This window comes from Urocitellus parryii, chromosome X (genome assembly GCF_045843805.1).
Source record: "Urocitellus parryii isolate mUroPar1 chromosome X, mUroPar1.hap1, whole genome shotgun sequence".
Classification (NCBI taxonomy): domain Eukaryota; kingdom Metazoa; phylum Chordata; class Mammalia; order Rodentia; family Sciuridae; genus Urocitellus; species Urocitellus parryii.
In genome coordinates this window covers 125,609,516-125,622,611 of record NC_135547.1, presented here as the reverse complement: position 1 = coordinate 125,622,611, position 13,096 = coordinate 125,609,516, and the positions used below count along the sequence as shown (strand labels likewise).

General features: G+C 38.3%; 1 protein-coding gene across 1 annotated transcript in view; it reads right to left on the bottom strand.

Annotated features, from left to right (window-relative positions):
• The window catches only part of Mid1 (midline 1), a 350,467-nt gene extending 337,774 nt beyond the window's left edge, over positions 1–12,693 (bottom strand). The window contains exon 1 of the mRNA XM_026395163.2: positions 12,604–12,693. The gene's annotated coding sequence lies outside the window, so the exon portion shown is untranslated. The remainder of the gene's footprint in view (positions 1–12,603) is intronic.
• Between the last annotated feature and the right edge of the window lie 403 nt (positions 12,694–13,096).

The window sequence follows — 13,096 nt, the reverse complement described above, 5'->3', positions numbered from 1 at the left end:
TAAATTGCCCAACAGCTTACCAGGGCAAGATAAATATATAGGTAAGGAAACAGCAAACATTTGCAAGGCAAACTGAGCTAGGCAAATCCTCAAAACTCTGGTCAGTGAGCAAAATATAGCCGGCTGGTTATCTCACATTTAGTTGTCTGCAATGCGGTTTCTTTTGACCTTATGTGCTAACATGGATCTATGATTCATACAGCCCCCAAAGACAACAAATTCCATAGGCAGGCAGGGTACTTTAGTTAAAATGTCATCCTTGGAAAAGGTCAGGAGAGTAGAAAATATGATCTTTGTAATTTTTGTGTACCTAAAGGGCCAATTATCTATTAAACAATCGTAAAGAGTGATTGTTTCAGGGAAACACTAAAAGAGTCTTTAAAAATAGTCAGTAGATTCCGGTGATTTACGTCATAAAGAAACAGACCATCTTAAGTAACACATGGGCAATAAAAGCAAGCAGATGTTTGCATTTTAACCAGGCCACTAATGGAGGTGCTATGGCACTGTATCAAAGTAAAGTTTGCCATCTTCACAATTGCCCACTAGAGTTTTAAATACAGCTGTATAACTGTGAGTCAACAGCCAGCAAGTTTTCCCTGACCACTCTGAGCACCATTCCTTGCTGCAGGTAAGAATTAATAATTCGCTGTTAACACACTGTGTCAAAGTAGTTTTCTGAAATGGGCCTTGAAATGTGTGATTGACTGCAAGACGAAAACTTGCCATAAAAACAATTACTCGGGTTGCTGAATTGCAAAACATAAGTTACTGCAAGGGAAATCACAGTAAAAATGAATGAGCAAGACCAAACCCACAAGAGACTATAGATGTGGAATTTCATGTGCAGGCTGTAAGCCTGGCAGTTACCAAGTCAAGCACTGGGTACTTTGGTAAAGCTTAACAGCAGAAATGGATTCACATACCACAGCCTTTCCCTCTCTCCCTCTTGCAGAAATTCAAAACATTTTATAAATATTAAGCCAGGTACTGCTGGTTCAATAAATGGCTCCTGGGACTATGGAAATCATTTGTAGGATTAACTATTTAGGCCACCAGGCTATTGTTCACTGACCTAGGATAATCATTCATTAACTCAGGAGGACCCAGCCTCCTCTGGAGTACCTCACAGCTTACAAGCCTTGGATTCCCACCATAAAAGCCTTTTCGAATATAGACGTTTATTTCTACATACTTATTTATTTATTTTTTTACACTGTGAATCTGGGGTGCTTAACTACTGAGTCATATTCCCAGTCCTTTTTATTTTTTAATTTTGAGATGGAGTTTTACTAAGTTGTTTAGGGCCTCGCGAAAGTTGCTAGGCTGGCTTTGAACTCGTGATCTTCTTGCCTCAGCCTCCCAAGCCACTAGCCACTTGGTGGCCTAAAGAGTTAATCCTATAAATGCTTTCCATAGTCCCAGGAGTCATTTATTGAACCAGCAGTACCTGGTTTAATATGGGCCACCACACTCTGCTTCAAGTAGGACCATTTAAAAAGCAAATTTCATTCATTCTAATGTGGCAGAATAGGACTAATTACAAAGATTAGACAAGCCTTATCATCTCCAGTGGTCAGCTTCACTGGAATGAACCCCACCAGGACATTATTGCTAAGCCATTCTTAGGGACTCATCTCTTAGCTGGCCATTTTTGAATGTGGGATAATGACAGCCCCTTCACCTTATTCTTGTTTCTTTCTAGTTGGCCACCTTTGTTTTTGTGCTCCCTATTCCTCTCTTCACCCAGAAACCCAGAGAGCAGTGTTTTGTCAGCCACCCATCAACTCAAGCACAGTGTCTGCTTTTGTCAACATTTCTTATTTCTTGATGCATTAATGTTACCTTTTCATTTCTTACTTTCTTCTTTATTTCCCCTTTTTTGCTCACTTCATTAACTTTGTAATCATTTTGCCTGAAGTACCTTTCTCATTCTTTCTTTTGTTCTTTCTTTCTCTTTTTCTCTGTCTCCAGTATTTTCTAGCAATTTGTGGCTTCTTTTCTTGATCTTTTCATTCTGCACCTATTAGCTGGGATTTGGTTTCTATATGAGAGGCAGACTTGGTTAGAGAGGGGAAAGTGGATTTTTGCTGTTTTAGGACCTCTTTTCCTGGCTGCTTGTCTTTTTCTGTCCTTTTTTCGTTTCTTTATTCTTCCCCACCCCCAACATTTTTGGTCTTCCATTTACGTTCCCAATCATTCTAACCAGTCAAAAATATTATATTCTTTTCTTATATATTTTATCTGACTTTGGAAAAAAACTCATAAAAATGGCTACCCTCCTTAAAACAGAGACTTTCAAATGGACACATTGTATATGTACAAAGATACATATAGTGCTGCTTTATTATTGATAATGACTCTAGTAGATAAAATAAGAACACAAGAACAGAATGGACCAACACCAATATGTAGAAATAATCTACTAGAAATATACAAGTTCTGAAAAGGTCTTTGAAACACTAATACAAATTATTTTTAAAATAAATAAAAATAAACATATTTTGGAATATAACAATATGCATATTTCATTGGAATCACTGATGTTATAAACTAAAACCTAAAGTTAGCTTTGAAATTCCTGACTAAAGGCAATAAATTACACATAACACACACACTATAAGAAGTTTGGTCATTTATAAGAAACTTTTGTAAATTTAAAACTCACATATTGACTTATGCTACCAAAATACAGGATGGATTAAGCAGAGAAACAAATAAATCAGATAGACAATTATATATAAAATAGGCTATTTCAGAGATAACAGAGGACAGATTTTATTAACTAATTTATGACCCAAAGTCTGTTGGCAGAGACCTTCTTCCTCCCCAGTTTCAATCTTTCTGAGAAGGTAAACAGACCAGAAGGCTTGATGGTGTGCAAAGCTCATGTCTTTATCTCTGTAAGAACTTGGTTTGGGGTCTAGAAACAGAAGTTCTCACCATTTATCATTGATTGTACTGTTTGATGTGTTTTGTCTTTGCTGTGACCTTCACTTGGAATTATTCTGCCAGGTTCCTTCATTATCTTCAAACTATTAGCAAATGATTTATTAGCAGGTAACTCCATTCATGGACAAAGTGAACTCATTTTCTGTTTGACACTGTCTAGCTCTGGCTCCTTCTGCTGTATTGTGATTCTTAAAACTTCCAGGCTTGGAATAACTGCTATTGCACATGCTAATTGGAAGTTTCTATGGAATGCTCCTGCTTTGAACTTAGCAAAGCCACAACCAAGATGGATCTTTTTTTTTTAAGAGAGAGAGAGACAGAGAGAGAGAGAGAGAGAGAGAATTTTTAGTATTTATTCTTTAGTTTTTGGCGGACACAACATCTTTGTTGGTATGTGGTGCTGAGGATCGAACCTGGGCCACTCGCCCGCCAGGCGAGCGCGCTACCGCTTGAGCCACATCCCCAGCCCCCAAGATGGTCTTTATGAAGTAAAAATGGTAATCCTTCAATTTAAAATTGACTTTTTACACTGGCATTATATCTTGAAAAGCATTTGCACCAAAACAGGCCACATAGAGCAGACACTATGAAGGCAGGGGAAAGTGGTGGAAAGAGGGAGCTATAAAAAACATGCCTAAAACTACTATTTCAGATACCAGCTTCTAGTTCACTTCTTTCTCCACCCTTCACAGTCACCCAAATCCAAGTTGGGGTTTATATAGTAAAATCTGACATATCTCAATCCAGATCCAAGAACAAATAGTCACCTGCAAGTTAATACGAATGCTTCACAATCTTCTCCCCAAACATTACACAAGTGAAATGACAAAATGGAAAGCCTCCCACTCTGTCCTGCATGTGTTTCTATGGCAAAATAAATATTTGTTATGAGTAAACAAATAACCCAATAGGATCTCTTTTTTGAAAAAAAATATTTTTGTGGTGCTGAGGATCCCAAATAAGAGCTTGATGGCAAATATAACCATCTTAATAATTCAGTGAAAGATAAATGTGGTTTTCATCAACATTTTTACACACATACACCCAAATTGCAGTCATACTATGCAGCTATAAAATAAAGAGACTTAAATAATGTATGCCAAGAGCAAAGGGAAAGGAATGGGCACAATATTTTGTTTACTTATTTTTATGTGGTGCTGAGGATCGAACCCAGTGCCTCACATGTGAGGAGCAAGCACTCTGTCACTGAGCCCCAGCCCCAGCCCAAGGGAAAGAAATGGAACAAGGCAACAGGAAAGAATATTATAGTGATTTGCAAGTACAATACCAGAACACCTGCAGAGAGGGAAGCTAATACCTGGATTCTACAGGTTAACCCCCTCTCACCTGCCCATTCCAAGGTTTTCCTAACCCTATGGCTGCAGCTTTCACCACTTAGTGACTCTCTTTAATGAGAGAATATTTAGAAGCCAGAAAGGAATTCACTGAGGTCACTCAAGGGCAGTGAAATTACACATGTCATATAAAATGCTCTTGCTAAATGGATGCTAGAAAAACAGAATGGTAAAGCCTTCACCCAAACAATACAGAAAGTGTGAAGTTAATCAAGTGTGCTCATCTGTTAGTGCAAACTCTTGGGTTACACTTTCTTAAATCCTATAGTCCTCTTACAAGTGATAAGGGATCTCAGCTGAGAGAAGCAGTGTAGCTTGCTCCTATATGGGATCCCTTAATCCAGGTTGAGGGGAGGGGGGAGAGGGGTTGGAATGCAATAGAAGGAATTTACCAGACAGCCAAAGTTAATAGCTGCCCTGTATACTATCAAAAAGGAGAGAACTTCACTTTAGGAAAACTTACAGAGTGTTGAGATCTTGGCTGTCAAGACCCTCACACATGGCCCTACCCCCACTTAGCCCCCAGGAAGTTATTGAAAATAGTCATTCTCCCTGCAGGCTCTGTTGCTGATGAATTTGTGGAGTGATAATAGGAACTCCTGTGTAGGACTTGTAAGGAAGTGATTTGCAGTCAGTTACATCTCTTTTGATTATCCCAACAGCAATTGAGGTGGATATTTATGGATTTATTTTTAAAGATGGGAGGCTGAGGCTCAGAGAAATTTAGCATCAGACAGCTAGTGAGTGAAAGAGCTAGGACTTAACCCACCTCATGAATTTCAGCCTCAAAGTTCATGCTGTTTCCACTCCATCAGGCCACAATGATTCTTCTCACTTCCCCAGACCAGGTGGAATTCCATTGTTTTAGACATCATTAGTGACAGCACTATCTTTCTTGTTATGTCAAATTCCTGAGAGTTTGCCTTGACACCTCCTTACCCCTCGCCATCTTCCATGTCCCATCCATTATTCACTCCTGTTGACTTCAACTCTGAAATATAACTGAAAGTCATCCACTTTTCTTTACCTTGTCCTCCATGATATTAATGCATGTAGATATCATCTTCCCTGGACCACTTTCCTATCTCCTTTTGGGTCCATCTATATTCACTCTGATGCCCCTCAGATCTGATCTATTTTCCAGGTTGCTGCCAGTGTGCACTTTTGGAACAACAAATGTCTTCCTTATTGAAAACTCCCTAATACAGTATGGCCATTTCTTATTCCTCTGATAACATGGAGTCATTCTGTTCTTCTAGTTCCCAGTTCAAGCATCTCTTTCTTAGGAAGTTTTCTCTGACTTTTTTGCTGATTAGCAAAATCTTCCTACTACATGCTCATGGCAACATGTAGCTCTTCTTTATAGTTTTATTTCAGGTGCACATGCCCCTTTGTGTGATGTTTTATCAGTGGTTTCTCCCATATTAGACTGTTAGGTACTTAAATGTGGATTCCATTTTAAGCTCTGGTGTTAAATGTCTTGGGTACAGCCAATATTTGATAACTATTCTTGAATGACTTTTGAGCTTCTACTTATTTTTCTCTTCTTCCTGCCTTCTCTACATTGCTATACCCTAACGCTATCCCATTACTTGTCTCATTCTTACAAAGACCTTACTTTCTTACTAAGTCTTAATAGGGAAGAAGTCCATGCCAAAGCAGTAAATATGGCAACTACAGATCTTGCCCTCCCTAAAGCAATGTGATTTCTGCTAGGACAGAAATGCCTTCTGTATACCTTAAAAGACAACAAAATCCTTCTCTAATGCTGAGATTTCAGGCATCCCTGTGAGATGGGGAAGATAGACTCTATTTGATGAGTTCTCAGGGGAAATTCTTTCTTAGTTTCACCTAGCTGGTATAGGGAGGTGTCTTCCATTTATTGCTGTCTAGGCTGCAGTCATAATATAATTGTCATTCCTTGTCTACAACAACTGTTGATAACAGCAGTTCATATTATTATCACTTAAATTAAATTATAGCCTTTTGGGGGGGGGTTCAAAGAATTGAACCCAGGGGTGCTTAACCACTGAGCCACACCCCCAGCGTGTTTTTATTTTTTATTTGAGACAGGGTCTTGCTAAGTTGGTCAGGGCCTTGCCAAATTGTTGAGGCTGACTTTGAACTTGCAATCCTTCTGCCTCAGTTCCCTCCCGATTTGCTGAGATTACAAGTGTGCACCACTGTGCCCAGCTATAGGCATTATTTGAATCTAAACTTAGTCATTAGTGGAAGAAAAGTCACCTGGCAGTCTCTCAAAGAAGGATGAAGGAGGATTTTCCGAGAGAGAGAGAGAGAGAGAGAGAGAGAGAGAGAGAGAGAGAGAGAGAGAGAGAGAGAGAGAAGTCAGCATCTTGGGGCTCAGGTGGTACTCGCAGAAATATAGACACCTGGGAGACATATGGAACTCACCAAGCATGCTGGTTCTTAATGCATTTGTGGACATGTATTAGAAGGATTAAGGAATTAGCTCACAGAGAAGTGTAGTAGTTTGGTGGACATTCTTTGGAGGTACAAATGAATAATTGCATTCTCTCATAGGAGCATCTGGAGAAGAGTCTTAATTGTTCCCTCCTGGTAGAGAATCAGAGATACTGGAGAAGCTCTTTTTAATGAAACACTTAATTTTGGCACAAAGTATATGGCATGGTGCAGAAAAGTGCAGATATGATGACTTGCAGTGTTAAAAAGTTGAAACTTCTTAAGAAGTATATCTTCCCTATATTTTTAATTTTATGTATGCACAGAAGGAATATGTGATTTTAAGTCATCAGCCTACATAAGCCTAAAAGAGTGCTTTCAATAAAGGTAGTATAAAATATTTAAGCACCAAGAAAGCATTGTTATTGATTAATTCAAAATATTTTCTTTCTTAGTGTTGTATCTTATAATAAATGGTACCTGAGATTCAATGAAAATAAGTGAGATATAGAGAACTACTCAATCTACATTTTGATAAAGCTTCCTCATCACACAAACACCATATGGTCCTCACTTGCCTTAGCAGGGAATGAACTCTTGCCAGTGTATGTCATCCCACAGATATTCTCTCCACATCTTGGGAGCCACATGAGATTAAATATTTGATTCTCCTGGGATGGGGAGCTGGAGAGGGGTCTTGAGGGTAATCTTCGAGGCATAATACCCTTAGAAAGGTTTACCCTCAAGACCCCTGAAAAACCATTGTCATGAACTGAAGCCATGGAGTTGTTCTGCTTATTAAGAAAATTTTTAATAAATTTACTAGTCCATTTCAAGTGTTAAATTAATAGGTATGAAGTAATAATATTTTGCTTTGTTTACAAAACATGTTACTTTGGGGAAAACACCTTAAAATGGAGAAACCTATGTGGAGATAACAGAATGCTACAGAAGGAAGATGTCTTTATAACAAGGGTCTCAAACACAATAACCTATAAGGGACAAATAGGAAAAAAATTAAGCAAAGAGGACCAGTAGAAGTGATTAGAAGATATACCCTGCTTCACTGAAACAGAAATTTTAAATCATTGAGGGGGCTATGAGATTGTGTCTGCTTCTATTTCTTTAATCCCTGAATTGTTTACTTGAAGATAATAATGCACCCCCACCTGTTCCACCATTTCAGATCCAACCAATATTTATTGATTGTTCTCATGCTCAGTATTGTTCTAGGTGTGTTCACAGACATGACCATTTTTAATATTCATAACTATTGGATGAAGTATTTATGTTATCATTGATAGATGAGGAACTTAGAATTCCTGAGAAGTTGAAAATGAATTGGCCCAACCAACCACTGCTTTGAAATAAACTTGGGAAACACTATCTTTTTTTTTTTTTTTTTTGGTGTTTCCTAACCTTATGCCAAGGCTATAAGTTTGAGTGAAGTTGTTATCTGTTCTCTGGTAGTTTATATACTGTTTTGTATCCCAAGGCAATGCATGATGAATGTGTCAGTATAGATATAAATAACTGCACAATTAGATACTCAAGGGGGAAAATGATTTTGGTTTAAATAACCAAGGCTTTGTTACAGAATAGTACCCATAAATAATGCAGCATTTCCTGCCTCAAACTCTCCAAAATTCCATTTCTGTCACGTGTTAAAACTCAAACTGTCAAATTGAGGAGGTTCTGCTTAATTTCATTTCTGTCTCAAGTTTAGACAAGTGAAGAGTATCTCACAAGAGAGTGTGAGTATTCCCACTCACACACAGTTCAAGCCATTCTTAATGTAGATACATCTATTAAGTACCAGGCATATATGAGAACGTTAAATTTCCCAAAACATTGGAATCCATTTTATTTTCTTTTTAAATAAAAAACAACATTAACTGAACCCTTGGCATTAACATAAGAAGTACTTATTATCTTTAAAAGGTTCATTCTCAGAAGATTCTCTTATGTGATTACAAATAATTAATTAAAAAATGGAAATATAGTTTTACATTTAATTAGAAGTCTTGCCTCTCACCTCACTGGCTAACCTTCATTCAATTATAAATATATTTTAAATTGATTTTTACCAGTGCCCTAGGTACTTGGCAAAACCTACCAGTGCAAACCAGTTATTAATTCTTGTTCCCCAACTTTAAGCTTTACATATACCCTTTTAGAAGTAATGGCAACTGCTCTTATCTTCCTCTTGAAAACTTTTACTGAACCTATACCTTAATACTTTCCAGTGGGCATAAATCAGTATAAAAGCTTTTGAGTTATCTAGTGCTATAGACTTGTCTCTTCTCCATGTGGTGTGCCAGGAATCCCTAATAACCCAGGACTTTGCACATACTAAGCAAGTGCTCTGCCACTGAGCTACACTCCCAGCTTCAAAATGTGGTCTTGAAGATTACATTAACAAAATCTAATGTAGTATCATCTCTCTGTCATCTATAGATGCCTTGCAGGGAAATTCAGGTAGTGTCTTTCTTTTATTAGCACATGAAGTTCTTTGTCATCTACTTGGCATCTTGTTTCATGGAAATCATCTGATCAATGAAAGCATAAGTATTTTGATGCTTCAGTTACCCTGGTCACCAGTGCCCACCAGTTGATAACCTCTGACTTAAAAGATGACCAGCAAAAAGTGGGTGATCCAGTAAATTTTCAACAAATTGTACTTCATATGCTGCATACCATTCAGGTCATGAGATTTTACTCTGCAGGAGTGTTATCTGTGCATGAAAACTCTGTTTAAGTTCATCTGTCTCTTATATACTCAATTTTATTCCAGAGTACTTAGCATAAGACTTCAAAAGGCACTCAATAAATATTTTCAGAATGAATGTAACAGGAATTAATAACGCAAAATGTTTTTGAAAGGTAATTGATGTCAAATGGTAGGCAGAGAAAGCCAGAGAAAGTTCATCAGGGATAGGAATGCTTAGTACAAATTTGGTACAGTTTCCAAGGAAAAGAATTTGCATTTAATAAATAACCTTTGAAGCCAGGTTCTTTTATGTCCCTTGTCCTTGGAGTAAGCCATACTGGTGGCAGGAGAATCCCAACCAAACAAATAGCAATTTGAGAAAGGAAAGTAGAAGCAATAACCAAACATTAGAAAGAATCTAACAAAGAAACACTCTGCATTTAGCTTTTCAGGAAATCTGAAATAGAACACACACACACACATACACACACACACACACAGTCCAGAACACCTTCTTAAATTCTTCATGCAATAAAGAGGACACATTGGAGGACATACAGAGGGCCTTAACACTCCCATAATCTCACGAAAGATGATATGAATTAGGATATTTTTCTTTTCCTTGAGCCCCAAAGCTCAAGTTAACAGAGTTGTGGCATTTTAACTTGCTCGATCAATATTCTAGACCTAGATTGTCAAAGGCCATTTCCTGTCTCTTATACAATATGACAGATAGAAATTGATCTAATTTGTTAAATAAAGTGAGGAAAACAGAGGCAGCTATGTGGTCCAGAGATAATCTTCTGGGAATCCCCTCTATCCAGGCACAGCCTGATAGCCCAGGTGCCAAGAGAGGTAAACAACTGGTCATGTCTACAACCTACTCATTATCTACAATGCTCTGTGGCCTATCCATTGGGAAGCTTTGTCTTACAGAACATTTCTCAGGATAATCAGCCAAAAAAAAAATGAGCTATCACTAACTTTGCAGCAAATTCTCCTTTGTATGGTGCAAATGATGCCTCTCATGAGGAGTCATAATACTTATGAGCATATTACGGCATCAAGAAGACCAATTTTTGTTGTTGTTTTCCCAGAATTTTTAAATCCCTTTTAACCAGAACATCTACTAACATTGCACAAGCTTAAGGAGGTTGCCAAAAGTTGTATCCTCCATATAAGAACATAGTACCAGTAACTTGAAAAGAGTTAATCCAACAATTCAGCATCCAAACTCTCCTTCATTGGAGGATAGTTTGGACACTAAAATAATGTTAATCTTCGAGAATAAATCCTCTTGCAGTTCTGTTAATGCCAAAGTATTAAACACTATGATCAATATTATTACTCCCAAATGAGCTACCGAGGAACCTGGGATGAGTAGATTCTATAGTCAGGACTCCCAGTCATCTGCAGTAATTCATATGCCACTGGCAAGGAGAATTCTAAACATGAAATCCAAAAACCCCCGTGCATTCCCCCCACCCTCTCTACCCTAAGAGACGTATCTTTCTGGTTATATATTCCCTTGGCTGTTAATGTAATTAGTGTATAATAACTATGTACATATCAACTTGCAGGAAAAACGGCAGACGTGCTGGGTGATTTGGCTTGGGGCCATCTCATCGGCAGGGTGACACAACCTGGTATTAAACCATCTGTTATTAAGTGTATATTTTAAAATAGTGTTTTGTGTCTCCTGGGTTACTCACTCTCATTGATAGCAGCACCATATCAAGACTCCTGTTTTTCTAAGCAGCAGCAAGGAGATAACAAGGTTTAAAAATTTGTATTGTCCCCTCTGCTACTTGTGCTATTAAAATTTTTATTTACTAAAACATCTCCTCTCCTGGAAACAAGCAAGTTTCATTTAAACTGTGTTACTAAGGATGGTTATGCTTTTTAGAGTTAAGGACCCTAAACAAAATTTGCCAGAGCTTTTGTCCTTATGAACAGGCAGTTGCCAATCGCTGTTTAAGATGACTATGACTTGCCATTAATAAGAGTGGGCATTCTCTCAAATCTTCTTGTTTGCATTGATTGCTTTAAGCTAATTTAAGAATTACTTTTTCAATATCAGAAATCTGAAATGGAGTCCTAGTGCCACTTGTTGCGGTCAGTAGTACAATTCTCCTCTCTCAAATTTTTGGATTAAGTCTCTGTTCATGATGAAAAATGACAATATTCCTCTAAAAGATGATCAGACAAATCATTCAATACAATTATCACAGCTAAATCAATTCAGAATATCACCATGCCCCCCCCAAAAAAAATGATGACACAAATCACTTTTGACAATTATGAAAATCTGACTTTTCAAAAGTTTTACCTATGCCTCCTCACTTGAGGGAAATAGTATTTTGTTTCTTTTCAGTTAAAATTGGCTGTTCCCAAATGTAACCAACATTTCGCCACAAGCCTGTTAAACACTTTCACATTTCTGTTTAATTACATTCAGATTGAGACTTTTGTATATATATAGAATATAGCCAAATTTTAACTCAATTGACCGCAATGCCCTTGACATAAAGCCTTATTCATTATTCTCGCCTTATATATAAATAGACATATGCTAGTTGTCAAAATGCAAGAGCAAATTTCTATACATTGTCTAGAACAAAGAGGGCAGCTGGGCTTCTTTCTTTCCTCAGTGTCTAAGAAGGTGTCCTTTATTACGTGTACAGGATGCAAAGATTTTGCTGCTGTGTGAATGAAAAATGTTATCTTCAGACTGCCTTTTTAGTGGCAAATTAAGCTTCTGCACACTATCACACACCCTGTGGCTTTAAGAACCCCCCACTTCAATTTACTATTACTTCCTTGGGGACTCAGCGTTCCTCGCAAAGCACCCCCAAACTCATTTCCAATGTTTTAGAGTGCAACAAAGATGAGAAAGTTTGTTCATCGCAACAGTATAGAAACTCTTGCCTTGTAAAAACACTCTCTGGAATGTCTAAGGTGCTAAACTTATTGCCTCGGTGGATTTTTGATGTGCAAAACCGACAGAGAAAGTTGGCTGGAAGTATCCACAAAGCATTGTATTTGTTCAGGAAGGAGCTGTGGGGTGAGAGGCTGAGCAACGCCTCTCACTTTGCTTCCTGGGTGAGAGCAGTGAGGCGTGCCCCTTAGAAGAAGCAAGCAGAGAGAGAGAGCAGTAAGACTCACCGGCTTCCCCATTTTTCCCAGGACGAAGTTTTTTTGTTCCTCAATTGTGATCTGGAAGAGGCAAACCTGTAGGTCCTCCAAGCAGGCTGCTCTGGGGCAAGTGCCGGCTCTGCTCTTTGCCTCGGATCAGCTGAATGGCTGGGGCGTTCAGGAAGCTTGCTCTGTCCAGCTGGGAATCGCTCCCCCTCTCCAGGGTGTGTGCTTACATGCCTCTCAGTCAGCGCAAAAATCCGCCAAACTCAGGTCAGCCTAACAGGTTTCCTTATATAGGTAAACATGAATTGCATTCCTGGTGAAAGAAGTTAACTAGGAACACCGGTAACCTGGTTAACTCTACACACGCCAGAACGGCTCAGTGTCAGCCTGCCTGTATAGGGTTTGGTTGCAGTACAAAGGGATTTGTGCAATTTAATTAAAATCATCTTTATCCTGGCAGTCTGCAAAATTGGCCCTTCTAGTGTAACTGTGAGTCAACAGCTAGTATTTTATATCA